Source organism: Rhopalosiphum padi, chromosome 2 (assembly GCF_020882245.1).
Source record: "Rhopalosiphum padi isolate XX-2018 chromosome 2, ASM2088224v1, whole genome shotgun sequence".
In the NCBI taxonomy this organism is placed as follows: domain Eukaryota; kingdom Metazoa; phylum Arthropoda; class Insecta; order Hemiptera; family Aphididae; genus Rhopalosiphum; species Rhopalosiphum padi.
The window spans coordinates 26088875-26113872 of NC_083598.1; the positions used below are offsets into that span (position 1 = coordinate 26088875).

Consider the following 24998-nt stretch of genomic DNA (forward strand, 5'->3'; position numbering starts at 1 on the left):
ATGGTAATGTAATTATAATTTTGAAATCAATTCTTCATGGTTATAAACGTAACAATTAAGAACTGATTTAATTCATTTCGATTAGTTCTTTATGACATTTTCCTCAATGATAATAAACACAAATTTCATACATCAATAACAATAAAATGAATTGATTTCCCAACAGATTTTTAAATTGAGCTATAAATAAATTGCTAATGGTTTTCTTAGTATAATCTAAAACAATAAACATAATAATTCGTTGAAATATCGTCAATAGAAATTAAAACAAAATATATATTGAATATATTTTATAAATTATGCGTGAAAAATGCCTTGTGCATTTGTAATTGTCAAACGACGGTTGTGCGCTGATTTGTCCAATAACTGATGTAATAATAATAATCGAGGTTATGTTTAAAATTAAATGATTAAATAATTAAAACAAATGGTCATGTGATTTAAAAAAATAAATAAAAATAAAATACTTTATATATAGAAAATATGACTTCTTAAAAATTGTAATTGACAATTGACATATGTATAAATAAAGAATTCCTAATTACTAAAATGTATTATTTACAATAACTACTATTCTCGATAATTAGATTTATTAGGTTTAATTGTTAGTATTAAAATTCAGAATTTTATGACATGAAAATGTTTTCTGAATAATGTGTTATTCCTATAAATATTTGTACTAGACTAAATATTAAATAATATTATGTTCGTATATTTTATTTTTTATGATATTTTAATTTCTCAGAAATTAGTCTTTTAAATTTCAATTTAGAATCATAGAAACTATGTACAACAAATCAACTGTTCAAGATTTTCCTGTTACCATCTCATTGATTATCATTTTAAAACAAGAAGTTTATACCACCACAAGACTTCATATACGTAGGGTATATAACATTAAATGTTTAAAAAATTAATTTTTTATCTTTTTATACATTTTAATAATAGTTATTTCTTTTTTTTTTACACACATAAAAATTACAGTGAGATCCGATTGGTCAATTGAAATTTACGAATTATCTCTATCATTGTATTGCGATGGTTACAGAATCTACAGTTAATTGAAAACCATCGTCCAAAACCAAGTTCTTGTCGCACTCAAGCGAAATTATATCGTTGTCGTTTTCATCACGAGCTTACGTTTTTTTCGAAACTAAACGCGTCGCCTTAATGCTATCGCGTCTCTACAAAAACAATTAACGTAATATATATATATATATATATATTTATTAATGATATAGCGACCATGATTCAATATAAACTATAAACTGTTTTTTTTTTTTTTTATCCAAAACCAATAAATCCACACTTCGTCATCATTACCTGCACAAAATTTGTGTAGCACACCCTCGAACACCCACCATTTCTAGAATTAATCATCTACGGCGGACATATTACCCGACACAAAAATTTTTATGCACATATATACTTTGATGATTTATTACTATCGATGACTTTGGTTGGAAACCACATAAAATATAGGTAGGTACGTACTCGCGCATTTCATTCGGCGGTGCATCGTTATCGTACCTGCACCATAACATCCTCACGATGGCATGTGGTAGTTGTTCGCCAATTGTTGAGTCAAATAATAGTCAACGCCAATGGAGTTGATTTTTACAAGGGTCGTTTTTATTCAAACGATAAAGCTTTTCTCGCGTCCCTATCGCTTCTGACACGTTCATTATATTTTTATTTTTATGCAACTACTGGTTTACATATAATATGTAGTTTAACGGGTAACGTTAATTAGCCGTGAAAAATAACCAGGGAAGTCACTCTTCTGAATAGTAAGAGTTGAGTTAATCGCGTTATTCAGTAGATCATTTTAAATGATGTGTTAAATGATAAATCATTGAATACGATAAAAAAACATTTTGAGCTGAGCTATATTTTAATGATATTATATAATATATCTATATCACTATAAGGTATATGTATATTGTATTAGCAATATAGAAGGTTCAACAAATTTACTAAGCTAAATTAAAAAAACAAATTCAAATCATTATACGTTTGAATATCAAATGTTGTCAATATTATTACTCATAAATCGATGTATGCAGTCTTATCTCTTATAGTCTTTTTTTTTTTTTAATTTATAGTAAAAAAAAAAATATATATATATGAAGAATATTGTAATACATTTTCAAGTGTTATATTTTTAAATTAAATTAATTAAACACATAATTTGAATAAAAACAAATAATACTACTAACTTTAAAATTAGAATAAATTTTGCACCTATATTGCATAATACAAGTATATCGTATCTTAGATTTTTAAAACTTATGAACCTTTTTGTATTATATTTTTTACAAGTTGTTTTACTTAAAAACAAAGGTAAATATAAAAAAATATATTAAAATAAAATTTGTAAATTTGTATAAATAGCACAAAAAGAGGAAACAAAATTTTTTCATGTCTTGAAAATAAAAATTTACCTAAAAAAGCCGTAACTACGGTTATACGTTTTTGAATTACCTACAATAAAACAAAAACAAAATATTGGGTTCGTTAAATAATGGTTATATTATACGTAAAATTTTCAATTTCCCTTTGTTTTGAAAAATACTAGCCACTAGGTTGTAATTTTTAAATTTACCACCTCTCAAAGTATTAACTAGTTACAGGAGCTGTACTAGCAATCAATAACAAAGTTTTAGGTTAAAGAATTTCCCAAGACTGCTCCAAAAAAAAATAATGACAATAAAAAAATATATATACTTCATTATTAAACAAAAATATAATCGATATAATATTATTATTAAATACCAGGTGTTCAATAAGTTTGAAAAATGTTAGTTACAGTATGCGTATTTTAATATCTGCATGGAGCAATAACAAATAATATTGATGTACATTTATAATTTAAAATATTTAATAACCTCATAAATTATATTATACTATTATCATTTATCAGTCCCAATTAGTTAGATGACAGTTTCCAAACTTACTGAACACCTTGTATATATTGTATAGTATATTAATCTCTTCACTTAGAATCTGAAAACCGTTCAATGTTCAAATTTCAGTACCTACATATGTTGCAAAAACAAAAAGACAATGAAATATATTGATGACTTCGACAGTTTTTTTTTTATACTGAATTCATATTTGGGTTCATATTATATTTTTTATAATATGTTACAAAATTCAAGAATTCAGTAAAAAAAAATAAAATAATATTAGGTTCACGGATAGTGGATAACAATATATAGTTTATTTTACGTTTCACACATAAAGTTATCATGACAAAAATAACATAAATAATCTCAAAACTTTTTTGTTTTGTTTATCAACAGAATTCCATTTAAATATTAAACGTGTCACGTTTATATTTTATTAAAATATCGAGACAATTTTATAATACTAAGAGCAATAATAATATATACTCAAATGGTTTTGAGGCACCGAATATTTATAAGATATTTTTGTATATTATATCATATGACTATAATCGATAAGAATAAAAATTAAATATTAATAAATATTATTTTATATCTGTATATAACTTTAAGCCTCGTACATTTTATATTTTTGTTATTATATATTATAGTCGTCACTACTATTTGTGAATTATTTATTTCGTTTTATTTCGTTCATTGATAAACTAACCTTAGCCAAAGCTTAAGTTGAAGATTTTCGAGATCTGATTTTCTAAGGATTAGTTAAACATAATATTAACATCGTTTTACTTCAAGACCAGGTACGTAAAAAACTGTTTATATTGTATATTATTACGGAGGCCATCAAATTATATGATACGAGCAGAATATGGCTCTCATATAAGTTGTAAATGCTCCACAAAAGAAGATGAATAATTTTAAAACATGAATAATATCTCAAACTCTTTCGTACGTGACGCATGTACATCATAATGGGCGAACACACATTTTATAACACAATTATATAGGATTGATAGAATTGCTATTGGAATTCATAGTAAACGTATTTATAATTTTAAACCCTAAAGATATTCTTCTGTTATCAAAAGTTTGACAAAATAGTCTTGAGACCCTAGCTATTACTGAGAGTCAGTTTGCTAACTCGGTACGGCGGCCTCGAACTGTAGGTCATATGAGCGGAACCCATTTTTTGATTTTAGGCTCGGTGACACTGTTATCCGTGCAGAGTGACAGGTGTACGTGCGAAAAGATTATCTTGAAAAAACGTTGGTGACTAAACCGGAACCGGACAATTTACTTCAAACGAGGCTGTTCTCAAAAATAAAATGATCCATAATCAACGATTTTATCCACGCTATCTTGAGTAAAAAGAAAAAGAAAAGAGAAAAGAACAAACTGCTCAAGAATATAAACCTAGTTAAGTTAAAATTTAGTGTACTGAAATCAAAAGTTAAATGGTTAGAGCCGTTAGAGGCCCTCGCCTTTTTGTTTGTAAATATATTTTATTTTAACGTGTAAATGTTGTACAGTTACGTTATCTAATAATTATGTTCCTTACACGATGGCACCTAGGGGTGAAATTATTGTAAGATCAGTACCACCTTGGGTGTTATACAATGTAGAAAAAAAGATTCCCACTGCAGGAAGTTGAAGAAAAGGAAAATTGATTCAAAACATATATTTTTTTTAATGTGATATTATTATTGGATTATTTAATCACTTATTCTAATGATATAATCATATGTTTAATTTTCATAAAAAGTATTTTTGTATCATAAACTAACTTAATAAATATGTATTATGAAATAAAATAGTTTCTTCGATAAAATATATCAATTCAAAATATAGCTCTTTCTTGTCGGGCAAAAATTTAAAATCAGTGTTGAAAATTGGAACTAATAACATAAAGTGATACAGGTTTAAACTTTGTTAAATATAAGTAAATGGTTTATACATTTAGAGAAGTCAAAAAAAATAATTTTACTATAGTATTTTGAGTACACTTAAAATGCTAAACTTTACTATTTTAAATTTACCATGAAAAATAAATTGTATTTCTATACAATTTAAAATAACATCTTCTAATATATTATGTTTAGCCTTTAAACATTTTTAATTTTTTATGAATTTCCAATGCACAATTTTTGAAAATTCTATTTAGTATGTTTATCAATTAAACCAACAAAATTATATCAGTTACAGATACTTAAATATAATATTATTGCAGAAATCGGGATAAGCATTGCGTATATTATAATTAATATACGACTATTAAATAATTTAATGTTGGGACTGTACGCATGGCTCTGATATTGACTTTAGTTAAAATAAAATATTACGGAGATATTGTTTTTGAAAATGTGTGAAATTCGGCAAACTTAAGTCGGGGCGAACTACATTCAAATAATAAGTTAGGTAAGATAATGGAAAATTGTTATCCATTTATTTCTTGTAATGTCTGATGGAAAGGAGGTTAAGCGTTACAAAAATAAATCATAAGATAAAAAGATAGGGCTGGAGAAAGAGTGACGAATGAAGTAGAGAAACGAAAAGTTTCCGGTAAGAATAAAGGAATTCCGTCGCATCATACGCTTCACTTTTCAACGCTGCCGGCGCTTCAGAACGAAATGACTAATATCATTTGGCAAATATAAACCGAAAACATTTAACCCGCCGAATGCTGGCGGCTGTACGGTAGAAAAGTCATTATCCACCCCTTTAGTTTTTATGTTGGTAACAACTCCGACCACGAGCCGCATAAGTAAAAACGTACGTATTTACTTCTACCTATTTTATAGATCGGATTCACAAAATTGTACTCAAAAATTATTTTAAATATGAGTTTCGCAAACAAATTGTTTTTAATAGTTAAAATTTAAATACGTAAGTACATTAATGTATATTAAACTCGTGTTATAAACTTATTATTGTTGACAATATATTTACTTTAATAAGTTCTGGAATATAATGCCAACATAGAAAAAGAAAAGAAATTTTTTCTTTATCATCATAAATGGTTATTTATTCAAGTAAAAAAATAATAATGTGAGTATGATTAAACACTTAGTATTTTTTTTTATTAAAACACGCTTTTATCTTATTCAATTAGTATTAAAAAAAAAAAATTACAAGTTTTTAATTTCTCAAACTGTTCAAGTATAAGTTATTAATGATAAAAATTTTAACTTTAATATTATAATATTTATAATAAAACCATATTTATTAATTATTTACCATTTCTTAAAATACATTTTAACGTTAAAAAAATTTTGTTTTTGATGTTATTGTATTTTTATTCATAACAATTTCTCCACTAATATAGATACAAGCATTGTTAGAACTATAAGGAGTCAGCTGACGACAATATTGAACGGAAATGTTTATCTAATTAATTATGAAGATGAATGGCCATTCCGAAGATATCAGTATAGTATACCTATTATAGATAAAATGATAAGAAATAACAATTATTATTATTCATTATTATGAATAAATTAAATTAAAATCTTAACTATAGAAAATCATTTTGAGAAGATAAAAGCCGTTTATGTTTGAGGAATAAAATATTTAGATTGAAATATTGCCTGAGTGACGCTCAATAAAAGTATACTTTACGGGCATAAAAAAAAAAAAACGATCAACCTTTAAACGTTTTTTACCATTTCTGAAAAAAAGATAAAAACATCTATATAGGTTTTAGTTCTTTGTAAACACTTAATGGAGTAAACCAATATTCGCTCATACCGATGTTCTTATTATATTCCAAAAACCAAGAGGTAACTAAGTAAGTTGTATTTATTCCCTATTTCTTCTTTTTTGTAATGTTTATTCATTTTATACATCTTATACATTTTTTCACACTTCATTGTAATATTATTTTTTAATTTTATTTTGACCAAGTAATAATGAAATATTTAGAAATTAGAAAGTTAATGGGTAGGTATTTATAATAACTAAATTCATAAAATGTATTGTTACCACAAAATAAATTAAATAAAGTTTATACAATACCTATTGAAAAATATATATTTTATACGATAGCAATTTTATTTTTAGAACTGTTATTATATTAAAATAATTTAATCCCAGTATATAAATATGCACTAAATTCCAAAAGAACATTAATTATTAAATTGTTTTTGAAAGAGTATTCTCGAATACTAAAAATTAGTGTTTAAAATTTGATTGTTAAGTGATTTATTTATTATTTTAAATATTTATACTTTTCCTTACATTTAACTCAATAAAAAAACATATAAATCACACAAATCATATTTAATATACTTAGATAAGCGCCAATTAAAACGGTTACAAAGTGGAGTAAAGGTAGTTTTAATCAGTTATGAATAAGATATTAATTAAATAAAAAATAAGGACAATAACTATTTCAATTAAAGTTTGTATACGTTTTTGCATGCATTTGATTGCCTATATTTTTTTCCCGAGATTATTTTTATTTCGCTCATATCTATATTATATTCAACAGTCTTATTCATAATATAATTTGATGAAAATTCTTAAATTAAAATCAATTGATTAAATAGTATTATGTCAGTATCAATGTGTTCAGTAGACGTATATACTATATTATAATTGTATTATAAGTTCGATTGCTATTATATAATCCGAGTTATATAATATAGTATAATTTTTATATTATTAATAAAAATTAATTTAATAATTTAAAAAGTTCGATGTAATTGATGTATTGAAACATGTTCCATTTAGTTAAATTAAATGAATAAATATTCGTAGGTATAGATACTTAATTCTAAAATTTTAAATCATAATTTCATCATAAAAAATAAAAATGACCAATAATAATATTTACAAATACATTTGGCAACTACACATTTTCGGAATATAAGTCATACTTCGTTATACAATCCATCTCGAGTTCGATAACTAATAGGGAATTCCCCATAAATACCTATCAGTAACGTTGCCGCGTTGGATGTATAGACTAATAGATAATTTAGTTTCTAGTTCTATATCCACCGCATGAGACTAATTATATTTCATGTATAAATTGTACAATGTAACTCAATAGCCACGCGTTTGATTTCGCATGCTGTCCTTACCCCTCACCATTCTAATAAAACGATAGAAGATGATGTTTTGAGGGTAAATAATTGAACGAAGTGTATCTACTACAATCGGTTCCTGAACTTAATTGTTGACAACAAACTATGTGTGAAACTACAAACACTTAAGCGTGAGATGAAACACGGCAGATATAATTGGTTTGTAGGATAAAATGAGTAAAAGATAATATTCGGAACAAGCGTTGAAATAAAACGTTATAGTTTCCGTGTATTGCTGAAAATTGTATTAGGCGTAAAACTTTTATATATATAATATAGACTTAGTTCGTGAGTAATTAAATTTACGATTCTTATATTATTATCGATGATTTAATAATATCATTTAAAAGAACCAATTTTCTTGGATTAGTTATGGATAAATATTTTGAATTTTATGGTTATGACTTTTGGAGATGATTGTGTATATAAAATAAGTAACAAACGATTTATATAATTTAACTTGTACGGATAAAATACATTTCTTTTATACTATATTTGAATAGCCTAAAATGTAAATAACCTGGTGAATTAAATTAAAGATAAATTATTATTTAAATAATTGAAAAATAATTCAATACAATATTTAATTTTGTAATACTTATTTTATTAATATAATGTTATAACAGGAATAATAATTGTATATTTAAATTTATTATAACATTTTTTTTTTTAATCCAAACATTTCTATAAATGGCATAAATATAACTAGATAAAATGTATGAGTATACCTACCAAGTTATAAATTAACATAATATTCTAATATATGTACTTGGATTATATTCAACATAACATTCTGCACTGATACTAAACTAGTATTACATACATAGTACATACATAGTACATACATAGATTACATTACTTATATTATTGTCCAACTTTCAAAAACATTTTAAACATTTAAAATTATTCACAGTATTTTTTTTTCTTTAACGGGGAATTCACTTTGCTGTATTTCAAGTGCATCCAAAAAAATTGAGTAAATAAACTTCACTTGATGGGGATGTATACGATTTCAATTCAATGATAAATTATTATTGAATGCGAAAACAATTCTAAGAATTTACTGTATCTCAGTCTCTATTTCCGAGAGTATCTTATAATATATTTATATTACTTTTATAGTAAGACAGTAAAGTTAAGCTAATTTTTCGCAAACACATCGCATACATACTATTTTTTTTAAATGAAAGTATATATTATATCATGTATTATTAATGTGATAAATGTATGTGTTCTTTTATTTCATACAGTAAAACAGTGTAAATAAGTCCATGATATAAATGGCTTAAAATTAGGTTAAATATTTTAAAATGTAATTGTTAATAGAAGACAATAATAAATGTGAAGTTTAACAGAAAGTCTCAAGTGTTTATGGGCTACTATACATTTTTTTCGAATTAAAGTCTTTAAACTGTTGAAGTAAAAATCAATGAAAAATCAAATAATTTCACATAATATGTATTTTTAATTTTTGATATATTATTAAAAGTATACATGATGAGGAATCGTATTATTATTATCTTTTATTATCAAACTTTTTGAATAATAAATTGTACTATCGACATAAATTAAAAGAACAAAATAACCGAGAGATTTAAAATGTCTATAAATTAAATTAAATTTATCAAGATAACAAAAAATGTTGAAGGAGAAATCATAATTTCACATTTAAGGACCAACATTTAGTCAAAATTCAAACACTTTCAACTAAAATATTTTAATAATGATATTTTTATAATTAAAATCAATAAATTGAAAAACAAATTGTTTTACAACTAGAGTGTATTGTGAAACAACTACGAAAAAAGGTCGAGGTTACACAAATTGTACTTAACTATATTTTACTATAATTTGTGAATCTCTACAGAGAGTGCTGTCGAAATGTCTGGCTACAATGCCAAACTATCAATTGTATTTTAGGAAGAACGCCAATTCTTTGTGACAGCTTTTAATGCTAATGTGATCAAATGACGTGAATAAAGTTATATCACTAAACCTTATAGTTGTATTGCAGTCTGTATAGGTACGTAAAAAGTGTAAAATCTTTAAATTATTTTATTTTCTATTTAAATTTAATGCTTTTGAATTCAGGAAATTGATGAATCACATATTGTATTGTTATTCGTGACGTTTATTAAACTTTTAATATGCAAAACACTAAATCCTCGTTTCTTCATTATTATAACGGTTGGTGGTTTCGAACTTTGGGATTTAATCAACCAATAGATAGCATACTACCCGGGCTTTCAAACATAAAGCAAAAAAATAAAAAAGATAAGACAACGCACAAAGCCATTAAATTCAATTTTTTTTATAAACCATACAGTTATGTTCTTAAATAATGTTTTGTTTTGAATTGAATTCCGATGAAATGGCGATAAAAGTAGACATAAATCCATATATATATAAATTCATTCATTACGTATTGTTCTATAGTTTTAGCAAAAATTAAAAAGAAAATAATTCAATATGTATATCTTCTATACAACTGATATAAATAATATTCCAAGGAAAAATACTTTTTTTAAAACGCTGTTTTATTTATTGTTAATAATATTTTGCATTAACGTTATTATATTCACCGAAAATATTACATGAAAAGTAGTATTTTGTAATTCATATTTTCGAAGTATTTATTATTTAAAATCATAGATTTTAACGTATAACCGTGATTACTCTTATTATACTAATAGCTTTTTAACACATCGATTTGTCAGTTTGACGTCCAGTCAGTACATGTGTCAATAATATTCTAACTTAATATATTTCAGAGATGTAGATAATAATAATTTTGTAAAACTTGAAATAAATGTTTTTTTCTCCTTATTATTATTATTATATAGTTGTTTCGATCGATTGCAGTCGATTCCAACGGGTTCCGTATAAAAACATGAACTACCATATTGGTATTAAAGGAGCGTAGCACATTTTGCATGACCTACTTAGACAATTTATTATATCGTTTTTTTCTCTAATGTTCATTTTATTTTTATTTCAATTGTTTACGTTATCACGTTACGGTTAGGTCTGAGTGAAGAAAATCGTTTCTGGTAGACTCCGAGCAATCCAATAGTGAATTAGTGACGACAGCTTTTGTTGACAATACAAACCTATAAAACGCTCTAATAACATGTATCAGTTCAGACGTTAGAGTGGTATTAAGATATCTTAAAAATAGGTTCACTTTACGACGTGTATTTTAAAAATACTATTTTTACGTATTTTTGTTTTCGTTGTTTGTTGGTCTTTAGTCAACTCTCTGAACAATGTATTAAATGTTCGTTGTTTTGACAAAATGAAATTAATGTTATCTCAAAACGATACGAAAATAGACTAAGTAAATAATTGTCAGAAAATGTCAGAAGATAGTGAAAATTGATAATAAACACAACGACATAGATTGATAAGTATATAGTTTAGAACACGTAATAAATGTTCATGGTTTAGGATGAAATTGTAAATTGTAAATTGAAATAAAAATAGTTAAATAACAAAAAAAAAAAATAGTGTTAAAAGCTCAATTTCAAAAAAATGTTTTTATGTTTACAATATTGTTTTCATCACTTGTTTAATCTACCATCTTTTCGGTTTGTTGTTGTGTAATCACTGATTACCAATCAGTTCTTGTCAAGTGGCACCAGGGACCGAATGTCAAATGAAACAATGTGTTTCTTATTAAGACCTTTTACCAATCTAACGAAAGTAGTGCGGAGACTGTGCGATGACTTCTTATCTCACTCGGACGGGACGCTGCTATATGTGTCATTGATTCGTTGGCTAATAAAAAAATCGAAAAACTGGTTCAACTGTTGATTTTAAAATCCCCGGTTAGGTTAAGGCGTCTTTGTGAACTCGCTAGAGAGAACTGAGAGGTATTTATTGTAGATTTTTTTGGCCACCTTTCGACCTGTCAATAGACAATAAGCTAGGGGAGAACAATCGAATTATATTATTTTTATAAGTAAACTGAATATTATCCCGAAACTGTACATATCATTTTTTTGTATTTGTTTGAAAAATAAAGTGTTTTTCTAGCTAATTTGAAAAAAGTGTTCTGTTTGGGACACTCCATGTCTATAAATATATAACTGCATTTCTCTTTATAAATTATAAAGGGAATTTGAGTTATTAAATGCCTACTTAAGATTCATGTTGCATAGTTACATTAAAAAAACCACTGAACTAAATGTATTTAAATGCCAATGTTGAGAAAAAGGCATACATTATAGCATGGGCCAACAATTTATATGTTAAAGAATCGGATTCCATAAAATCATAAAATCTTATATCAAATAGTATTCCGGAAGTCTCACCATGTTTTTCTTAGAAATAGCTTTTAACATACATATGTTTTGTGGCTGAGTACAATTTTTTTTCGACTCATTTCACGTTACAGTAACTAGGTTGTCCCTAACAACGGATGCATAATATAATTAGGTTACCATAGCAACAGCGTTGATACATTTTTTTTAATCATTTGATTCAATTTTATTTATATCAATTTTGTTCGTGATATAGAACTTTATAAATACAATTGTTTGAATATTGAATCATGACTTCGAATTTTAAATAATGAACGTAAAATCTTGAATATTATTTTCTACAAGAACTCGCAAAAATATATACATAATATTATATATTATTATTATTTATAATTCGTTGCTTTTTCGTGTGCAACGAAGAAAATATTAAGTTATACACATTGTTTTCGTCGTTTTTGTTTAAATTTAAGAACTCTTCAGAATAATAAAGTTCATAATTGTACACAGTATGTTGCTAATATAAATGTAAATTAATAGTTTAACTTTTTAAGTATTTTGTATGATATTATCACTTGAAATAACAATATGATACTATTAGAAGTAATTGTTATAATGCACCTACTAAAAAGTGAAAGTTATTAGGTTAGACAATTTCCTTAAACAAAAACAAAAACAAATCATGTTTTGAATTTTTCTTTCGTAATATTATTTAATACTATAAATGATAATTTTGTTAAACATTTGATTGGAATCATTGTATTTAATCGCGGCCATGGAAATAATGTCATAAATATTTTTTTTTTGTGCATAAAGAATTTAAGTTTGATAAATAATTATTTTTATGCATTATATTCTGAATAAGGTTATATAGAATCTTAAAAGTTAAAATTATGGAAATATATTCTATAACTTATAAGACAATTACTGATATATATATATATTTATATAACAGATTCAGTCTGCTATGTAATAAATATTATTGTAAAATTATAAGTTTTAGGCAAATCGTTTACCATATATTATTCGCATATTATAATAATATTATGAAGTCAATACATTTTCGTTAGCGAAAGAATTATTCAAAACAATGTTCAATTGTTCAAATATATATATATTTATTTAATATTTATAACATAACGTTTTATATTTAACGATGAAAACAGAAGTTTAATATCACATTTTTACAATATAATTAACAGCATGATTTCATCATTAAATTCAAGACAATATAACACAAAACTTCAACGAAGAAAAATGAAAACTATTATATTAAAAGAATTGTTTACATTAAATAGAATGATTGTAATACGTCATATTTTCTATATTATTCTATAATTATTTGAGTTATGCATACAATTAAAAAAAAAAACTTTTTAAAATTTAGCAATATCATGACATTGTTATATAATATTTTTATACTTATAAAACTAGTCAACGTTAAATGATTTAAATAATTTTTACTATAGAAATGATGAATAACAATTCAGATTTTTAAAAAGGTAATAGACCTTTGATAACACGTGTAAAGTGTGATTACTTTAACGTAAGATAGAATGTTTTTAAAAAGTTGTAAAAAACATAATTTTTGAGCAGTTATAAATATTTATGTTATTATTTTTAGTGTTATTAATTTTCAAGTTATTTTACTCTAACAAAATGTATTTTTAGTTTCGTATTTCAGAATATTTTCGAAGTATTTTTATGTACAAATATCGGTTTTCTAACAAGGTATAAGTTATAAGTGTTAAAAGTTTATATGAATAGAGTACACAGTGGTACAATTTATTTAAGTCAACCATGCTCATCTAAACTTTAAATAATATAGGTAAAACTAATTAATTAATACTTTCAAATTCGACTTATATACATTGAAAAATATGATTAAATAGTTTCATTAATATATACAAGTATTTACATGAATAATATGAGGGGGAGGCCATCTTTTGATGGAACTCAACCAAAAAATGTTATTAAATTATTAATTTCTGAAAATGAAATAAAAAATGTATTTTGTAATTTGAAAAAATACTTATATTATAGTTCAAGTACAATTTTAAAAATGTTTAAAAAAATAATTTTAAGTGTATATTATAAAAAAATAAAAGCAAAAACTTTATTTAAATATGGTTTTCATATTTACTCATTCATAGCATACATCTCAAAAATGTAATTTGAAATTGTCTCTTCTTTAAAATATAAAAAAAAATGTATGCTATTATTCGAAAAATTAAAAAAATATTTAGAATATATTTCATTGTAAATTATATAATGTATTGTAATGTAGACATTAGAACTAAGATGAAAAATATATGCGATTTTAATAAATATTTATTTCAATAAAATTATATTTTTTGAAAATCTCTACCATATAACTATCACCAAATAAACTTAAAAAACTTTACATCATACACATTTTCAAATGTACAAGTAGGAATGAATAGAGTTGTCTCTAAATTCTTACTGAATTTTATTTATAATCAATCTTCAAGTTTTGATCCATACAAAAGTTTTATTTTATTTTAAATTACACTAATTTATGAAATAATATTTCAATTTTCAACATTATTAGGTATATGTATTTTTAATTGTATTAAAAGATGTTATGTTATTATATACTAATTGTTAAAAAATACATTAAAAAATATGATAAAAAAATGAAATAAAAAAGTTTGACTATACAGCATGGTTGAGCAAATAAAATAGTTAAGATTTTAGTAAAAACGTGTTCTTAGTCAAAATTATTGTCTTTCGATGTAAATTTTGATTTACATGAATATCTATTATATCTTAAGAGTAGTTAGTATTTGTGATACATTAACAATAGATTTAGATTAGTACTATAATATATCAAACTGATGTTTAAACAAAAGAACCTATTATACACATAACATATCAAACTTTCCCTGTGTAATCAACGTTAACTTATAATGATTAATTTGTATTTAATTGTATATAATAATTATTTATGATATTTTATAAATGTTTAATAGATAATGTAAAATATTACCAATTATGTTATGATAAAAAACAATAAAAATAATATTACTTGAAATTTCGAACGATTCACATGCTACATGATGAAGTATTTAATAATTAATAATTATTACTCTTCATATAACTCATATTGGTATTGATACATTTTATTGGATTACCTATATACAATATAATATATATGATTAAAGCTATCTATCAAGGAAATATGTATAAAAACCTTTATTTTTTGTTCTTGATAAAGATATTGTAAGTTAAATAGTTGATTTTTTTTATATAGGTACTATTTTTTTTTTTCATTAGTTCTACAATGACGTACTTACACATTTTGTTGAAAATTTATTATCAGTTTTGTTTTTTGTTAATGACCAAGAAACACGCAGTGCGTGGAGGTATTTATACTTCACCTTTTTTAGTGATTGTTGCCTTTGGTGTAGGTAGTGTTAATTTCTCAACAAACAATTCAGTGTCAAAATAAATATCCGCTTCGACATAATTATTTCATCCACCGGCTTAAACCGAACTCCACAATCTTATATGCCTCCTTAGTTGTTCACCCAAAGACTATATTTACTGTTTACCATCCCAAGCCGAGTTAACTATTCATCTTACAGCCTTGGTAAAGTATTTTACTTTAATTTCATAAAGAACTTCCGCAAATATAGCCGCTGTTTAAACAAAATCAATTCCCACAACATGCGTTACTTAATAACAATATATACCTGAAGAAAATACGTGAATCAAACGTACCTGTATGTAAACGAATCATAAGCACGGCCAGTTGTACTTTTATAATGATCGAAATATACAAATAATAATTAAGATAATATAATATCTGTATAAAAACTAATCCAAACTTAAGTAATAAAAAAAATAAAAAAAAATAAGAAATTTAGTTTTTCATTTAAATCAAAAAATATTTCCATAACCTACCTACATCTCAATAAAAACGATGAAATTATTTTCTATTATCACTCATTTTGATTACCTTTTATTTATTTTGATTTTATTGAATGGAATGTGTATCATCTAAAATAAAATATTGTAAGTTATCAAACTGTTTATGAAGGTAAATATTTATATTTTTTATCAAAGCTGAAAACTATAGACAACATAAAATACTTTGTATAGAATAAAGATAATATATTTAATTTATTGTAGTTTCTCTCTGTTGTTTTTTTGCTAGTGCATTTTTTAGAGATATTAAAAATATTAATAGTCTACATTTTACGAATATGTACTGTAAGAATTTAATATAAGTATAATATCTTTACAAAATATTAATTTTCTGGTTTGTTTGTATACATAAAAATTAAATAATATAATTATATAATACGTGTAGAGCAACGTGCACGTGCACAATAACAAAAATGTAAGTACGCATCGTTATTTGGTTTAAATATATATATTGTAATTTTGTATTATTAAAAAAAAATAAAAATACATATGACAATAACTAAATAAATGCTTATCGAGCTTCATCTAAAAATGTAAATGTTTATATTTATTTGTCTTCTAAATCATATCTGTATGCTTAAGACATTAATCTAAAATAACATTAAATACAAAACGCATATATAATATACTATATATAAACCAATATAGATCAATTGTTTTTACTCTAGAGTACCTAATACTTAAGTATCAAGTCAAATTTAATGCTTACAAAATATTTTTATTCATTTTAGTCACTAATTTTCTAACATAATATCTTTAATCGAATACTAATACAAACACTCTATAAAATCTTTAAATTAGAATCAAAAATGAAAAACAATAACTTTTTATAAAATATTCTACTTCAAATTCCTTTCCTATATTAACCTACTCGAATCTAACTTAGTAATTTTCACAATTTTTAGATACCACAAGACTGTTTAAAAAGTATTAAGCCATTATCTTCTAGATATTTAAGAAATAAAAACTAAAACCTGACACGTAAAAAATTGCTGTATATTAGGTGTCGATTGTAAATGTCTCATAGTTATTAGTACCTAGACAATTACCTACAATGGGCGTGTTAAATTTTAATACAAAATGTATTTCAACCTCGTATATTATATTGATGAAATATTATGGAGATACAAATTATAAAACATTAACAAAATTCACACATATCAAATAATAAATTAATTTAAGTGTAGATGTATGCATTGGAGATCCAATAATTTAAATGAAAACATTTTTATTATGTTAAGTGCTGACCTAATTTAAGATTCAATTAATATTAAAGACGAAATAATACAATTGTAAGTTTGGAAAGTTTGAGAGATCGACAGAAGTTTGAGTTCTCCGTTTTAATCAATATAGTAACTTGCTTGAATATTAAAATGTATTATATTAAAAATTTGGCTTAATTGCCGACATAAGTCGGTAATTTTTTTACAAATTTCCTTATAAACTGACCACATACATTTTATAAATTGTATTATTAATATTCACAAAGTCCGTAAAATGATTAACAGTCCGATGAATACGAGTTTTCTTTATTGATAACTATTGTAGTATGCTGTATAACGTTGTTTATATTATATTGTAGGAATGAGAATATTACGAACCTAACAATCAACCAGAAAAAAATCATCTATCCGCACCGTTACCTACTTTTCTCCAATAAATTCTATAAAATCTCAAGGACTTTGTATTCATCGACAATATTTTCGTTCAGCTATTGGAAATATTATAATCTAATCCATTATAATCTACTCTTCAAAGACATAATATATAGCTACTACATGAATTATTATTATTATTATTATTTTTTTAGTTCTTTGAATACAAAGCAATAAGTAGTTTTAAAATAAGTAAATGGTAATAATAGTGGATTTGTATTTGTAAATTGTTCATTAAAAATAAAATAAATAAATATTTGATATTAATTTCTGTGTATGACGATATTCGTCAAATGTTTGTGCATCATAGAAATTATACTTTTTTTCAAATCATAACTTTATAAATAATATATTTTTTTTTTGATATTATTTGCATTTAAAAAACTGAATTGAAATTTAAATATTTAAATAAAAAATTATTATTATTTTTTTTTTTTTACTTTTAGGAATCTTATCAGGCGATATAAATCGATCAATCAAATACGGCCGACGGATTTCTATTACCCAAGTCCCTACTCCCTTTTTAAAACGTTTCTCCTTTTATTTAGAATATATAACACCGATCATCAATCTAGTTTTCAAAAACTTGACTACAAAACACAGTGTTAAATTTTTCAAACTTTAAGATTTCTTGTAGTTATTACACATGGACTATGGGCGATTTTTATTTTTCTATGACTAGAATGTACTAAACATCAGTATGGCTCAGAGAATGCAAATTCAGAGATAATATTATATACATTATTTTCATTATGCTCCTTATTCAGTAGTTATCGATACAGTATTTTCTAAATTCAATGTCGTAGAATAGTAGAATAATAAGACGACAAAAGTTATTCGATTATTATATTTTCGGCATCTAATAAACGAATACAGTTATCATTGTTTTTATTGTAAACGATTACCTTTGCCTTGCTCAACGCAATAACAGTTAATCATTATTTTATAAAATGTACCTATTATAAATTAACCAAAAAAAGTTCGGTGAAATGACAATTAATTTATGTTATTACACTATGATAGTAATATATGAATAAATATTATTGTGGCACATAAGACGTATATTTAATTTCTAATAAAAACAAATATTAAAAATTAAAAATGTATTCTCAGTTATAAAAATCTATACAAAATACCATGAAACAAATGTTTATTTAGCTATAGACATGAGTTTAATAGATTACGAAAACATATATGAATGGAACTATAATATATTCAAATTTATATATATAAATATACGATTTATTTTATCGTATTTTTTAATCATTTTAAATAAGTTTTAACAATTAAAAGTAAACCACATATTTATATATTTTTTTAAAAATTAATTAAATTTTTAAAGCTATTTTTTTTCTTTGAAGGTATTTTAGATAGAATAATAGTTTGTTTTTGGAAAATAAATAATATTACTAATTAGATGAACAAATGTAGTTATTAATTTTATTAAATACTAAATGTATTACTTTCAAAACGTATTAACAATTATTATACTTTAATTGTATAACTAATATCTTGAACATACCATTTAGCAAATATTTTTGATTTCTAATTATACCTATAAAAAACTAGATAATAAATTGAAAATATCGGGTAATATATAGTTTTATGAATAATTATGCTGTGCCAAAAACGAATTTCAAGAAAGTTATATGCCTTACGATATTAATTTAAATAAATAAATAAATAATTATAGATACACATGTTCTAATCGGGAATATATTCTTTAAATATTGAAATACAACAATAAATGTACAAATGAAAAAAAATATTTCATCAATATTTATAAACTTACTAACTGTATATAATTCTATTATTTCCGTATTGAACTAATGTTGATTAGCTATCGTATTTCGCTTTTCTTAAATTTAAATATACAATACAAATACAATTATAACGATTAATTTTATGATTTTCCACTTCTTAATTCTACACATATTTTTAATGTGAATACAAAAAACTGTCAACAGATTCATTGAATACAGGAAGCAGACATACATCCAATTAATCCAATAATTTTCAGATAGGTATATAATTTTTTTTCTATGTGTTTATATCAAAAATATGTTAAGAACACTAAGAAAGTAGATCGTAAATGTTATCATTATAACTGTGTCAATAAATATTTAATTTTAATTTACGTTTAAATATATTTGTATATCTACATTTTTTTGTCACATCTTTACTAATTATAATAATACTATATAACTGTAACTAATAGTTACATTTACCATTTAAATACGCAAAAAATATTCGATTTTCGTAAGCCAAAACATGTTACAAGAGCCACCTATTTAAGTCGAAAAAATAAATAATATCTAAGTCTCATGGAATCTATTTTATATACTTTTTTTTATTCAAAACGGTTCAATTATTTTTGTGTATGAAAAACAAAATTAAAAGTTAAAAACGTTCATAAAATATAAATACACGATAAAAAGCAATAAATATCTTATGAAAAACTAAATGTATCAGTTACGCATGCTGTGCAGAAGTGCAGATCGCAATAAATTTACATTCCACAAATTTGGTAATAAATAAGGCATATTTATTAATAATTATTATTTAATACGACAATTATTATTAACTTAGTATAAACATATTACCACATTAACATATCTTATCATGATACCCTATATTTATAATATTATATGTATTATCATTTTGGCGGCTGACAGATAAATTTAACTAATTAACTAACTCCTAGAATGTTCCTTTTATAAAGTAGTATATGTAGGTATATTTTAGTAATGAAATTCCTATGCAACGGAAATCAAAGTATTTAGGTACTGTCATGTCTAAGTACAATAAAATAATACGCATGCAAGTAAAAAAAAAAAGTTTTTATAATCACCGGTCTTAACAGTAGGTATAATCATAGTCTCAATATAGCCACTATCTTTCAAACATCGTTAAAATAATGTTTGTTTATGTTTCATACGAAGAATATTATGGTTTTTTTTTTTTTTAAAAAAGTCAAAAACGAGACAAATTAAAATAGGGAATCTACAATAAATTACACATACATTTTTTGAAAATAAAATAATATAATAAATATTTAGGTACCTATATTAAAATTTAAGTAAATAATTCAAAAAATAAAAATAATAAATGATAAGAATAAAATGTAATTGACATTTTAGACGTTAATAGATTTTCAATTTGTGTGGATTTATTGACCCAAGTCACACATTTGATAATAGTTTTGGCTGAATCATTAACTACAAAATTATTATCAAAAATAAGAAAACCATTAGGTAGGTATATAAAAGTTAAATGAAAACTGTTCTAAAGGTATGCGTAATATACTTCGATAATAAAACATTCGGTCGAGTAAATAATACGATTTTATATGAATTTTAATAGAACACATTTTTCTTTTTCATGGTTTTTATATTACTTGTTAATGTATTATATGCATTATACTTATACGTTCATAAAATAAAATTTATTTTTTATTTTTTATTACCTCTAAATTAATAACATACATGTGAATTTCTCACAATTTCTCTGGACTAGTGGGCCAATAACCAACCTGCGACAGCAATTTTTTTTATTATTAATATGAAAAATTTGTTTTACATAAACATTAATTACCATATATGAAACAATTAAACTCAATGACATAAATTACATTAAGACAGAATAATCCATTAACAAAACCTCAGTTATTCGGTTATACGATTCTAATAACGTTTGTGAATACGCACTCAGGTCCGATTAGTGTCCAATTAAAAGTGTTTTAACCTGAACATTTACATTTTAAAAATATTTAAAAATATTTAAATATATTTATATCACAAATCTATTCATGCCATTTTCCAGTTATTAAAATAAACTTAACTACTAATAATGATAGTCCTGAAAATTGTTTTACAAAAATATATATTAGATTGAAAATTATCTAGTAATCTAATACATAATTATAATACACAGTAAATTTTCATAATTAATTTCATTCTTGACTAGAAAAGCCTAATGAATTATTAAAATTATTTAAAAACATAATGAGAAAAATATTTTTAAATTAGTAAAACACAAATATGGAATTAAGTCGAGCTCAAAGAATTAACATCATTATTCACTGATGCATTGGTTATTATTAATGTACTTGGAGTATAGAATAGAGCCTTGGAAATTATTTAACCAATAAAATTACATTATTTCATTTGAACTTAAGACATTTTTCACCATTCGTTTAGAGCACGTAACCTATTCTGACAGTCAAAATCCAATGAGTGCCGTTAGAACGGACCTATAGTGATAATCCTATTAAAACATTGCTTTAGTTACTCTTGACACCTGTCTTTTTTATCCATTAGAACGTCAAATGGCTTAATCCAAATGGAAAACATCTAATAGAATGCGAACTGACAAAATATTTTATATTTACTACTTATAGTAGTTATGATTAGTACCGAACAATTGTTATGAATTATTATGTTAGTTATATGTATTTTGGCTGGTAACATAATAATTAACTATATTTACTATAATCAACATCATAAATTATTTTATTATTTTATTATTTGGTGGAAACACCAAATTGTAACATTGTCAATATTGTATGTAAAAAAGGTAGGCAAATAGTTACCGCTTTATTGTACATTAGGTGCTGAGTGAAACTCGTTATTGAGTAAATCACTTTAATGGATTTTGTTCAATTTGAATTCAATGTTAACCTATTGTATACAATGAAAAACGATTCTGTGCGAAGATTGACTAAAGGTTGTTAAACATGATTTAAAATACATTATTTTAATAATAATATTGGATTTGCGTAAACATTCCCGTTTTTCCTTAATTTTTTATTAGTTTTTTTTCCGATTATAAAAGAAAAATACTAGTAATTTTTAATTTTACCTCTTTTTTAAATACAAACTAGATCTAATTTTCTATTTTAAACTAATCTTTAAGTGATAGTTGAAGCATTTTATCAGCTACTACGTGTATACACACACAAAGAAAAAAAAATCATTATAAAATCAATACATTCATCGCTCCTCTTAGAATCTGAAAAATGTCATTAAATTATACTTTTCAATAACGGCATATACCCTACTATAATAAATGAGCAATAATGCATATTATTTTATTAAGAAGGTACCTATACAATTTATATTTACTCCATACAAGTTAATAAATATATAATGTAATTATTACACTTTTATTTAGATACAGTATAAACAAAATACATTGTCTATTTCAATTTAAAAGATTTTTTACTTAAATTTTCAAAAGTGCAAATTGAAATAAAAAAGGTATGAATAGTTTTATCATTTGGTTAACTTATTATTATTGTCGATTTTTAATTTTAATCATTTTCAAATAATTGCGACATTATAGAACTTCTATAATTGCTTGTTATCTTCAAAATAATATTATTAATTGTCGGTTATCAGTTTAGGCTATATAAATTACCTACGTAGATTTACAACAAAGTTCAGGTTTCTGACTAATGGTAATAATAATACATTTTGTTTATCACATCTAAATATCTAACTATCGTTTATATCAAATTTATTGAAGTTGACATTCTATTATGCTAGTTGTATAACTCGATTTCTCTTTGGAAAAAAATAAAGAAACCATAAATACGGTGTTGTATCAGTGTATTTCGGTTTTAGTATACCACGCAGTTGTCGAGAAACATTCGGAAAACGATGTACCTCGCTTTGTGAACTAATTCAGGCGAGATAGGCAATCCGCCTACTTTGTATGTTTTTGAACGTGGTTCAAACTATATCCTAAACTTTTCTGATATCTCTAAGAACAATCTTTTACAATTTTGTTGATATTGGTCAAGTTATTTTTGAGTCTAATATTTTCAACTTTACAAGCATACATATATTGACTTTTTATGAACATTTAAATAACAAACAATAAATTAAACTGTTTTTATTTAAAAAACAATCCCATACAAAGCATTCATATTAAACTGTTACATTTGTATTTCTATCCTAATCAGAATTTCTATAATTTAACGAATAGAGGGATGTTGGTAATATTAGAAGCAATGCCAACTCAAATTGTATTATTTTTTTATGAAGAAAAAGCTTTAGTTTATTTTTATTTAGTGAAAATTATGTTAAATAAATGTTTGATTACGATTTGCATATTGATAATATTTAAAATAGAATCTTAAATATTACTTATATTTTATAACTCATAAATTGCGCAATACCTTAACATAATATGATTAAATGAAACGTAAGGATTTTAATTTTTATGATACACTGATACACATTACACAGTACTACTGACAATGTAGGTGATACGAAGTATCATATAATTTAAAATATAATACAATTAACTTAAAAATATAATATACTACTACCAATCCTATTTTTTTTTAGGTACAACCAGCAAACAAAATATTATATAACGTAATATAAAAAAATGCTGTGGATTCACGACTTATTATAGGTTAAGTAAATTGAATTCTCCCGAAAATGTTTTACTATTTTGATTATTTTTCACTGAATAAACAATTTAGCATTCACTGATGTTGAGATAATAATAGTTTATTTGTAACCATTAAATACATATTTTTTTTTATAAATACTTAACGTAAAGGTTACTAAACAGTAAACGTTTGAAAGCTAATGTTTATGTAAGATATTTGAGATTAGTTAGATTAAAAAAAACAGGCGTTAAGAATATAGATTTAAATATAAAATAGTAATATTAATGATATTCAGATTTCGTATTTGGATAAGAAGTTATACAAAAGTAAGAAGAAAGAAGAAGAAATGTATAGTTTAAATGACAATTAATTAAAAAAATATAAATTAATGCACAGTATTAAATTAATTGATGTTACCTACAATTACATAACAAATTATACTTTTAGAATACTAACCTATTAATACATTAATATAAATAATAAAATTATGAAAATTAAAATATATTTACATTAAATTCTATACATGAATCAGTTCCAATATGAGATGAATAAACTAAAACAAATAATACTTCTTTTCCTAGACACAATTTCGTTTAAGTTTTAGAATTAGTATGAATTAATTGAGTTATACGTTTAAAAATGTGACATTTTTATCCACAATTCCACTTCTTTAAGATGATTAACATATTACTTTCTTATAATAAAAACAATGACGTGTATTGTTCTTTATTCTTTAC

General features: G+C 23.9%; 1 protein-coding gene across 6 annotated transcripts in view; it reads right to left on the bottom strand.

The window, feature by feature from the left end:
- Positions 1-24998, bottom strand: part of LOC132921388 (5-hydroxytryptamine receptor 1-like) — a 213156-nt gene that overhangs the window by 72592 nt on the left and 115566 nt on the right. The window lies entirely within an intron of this gene.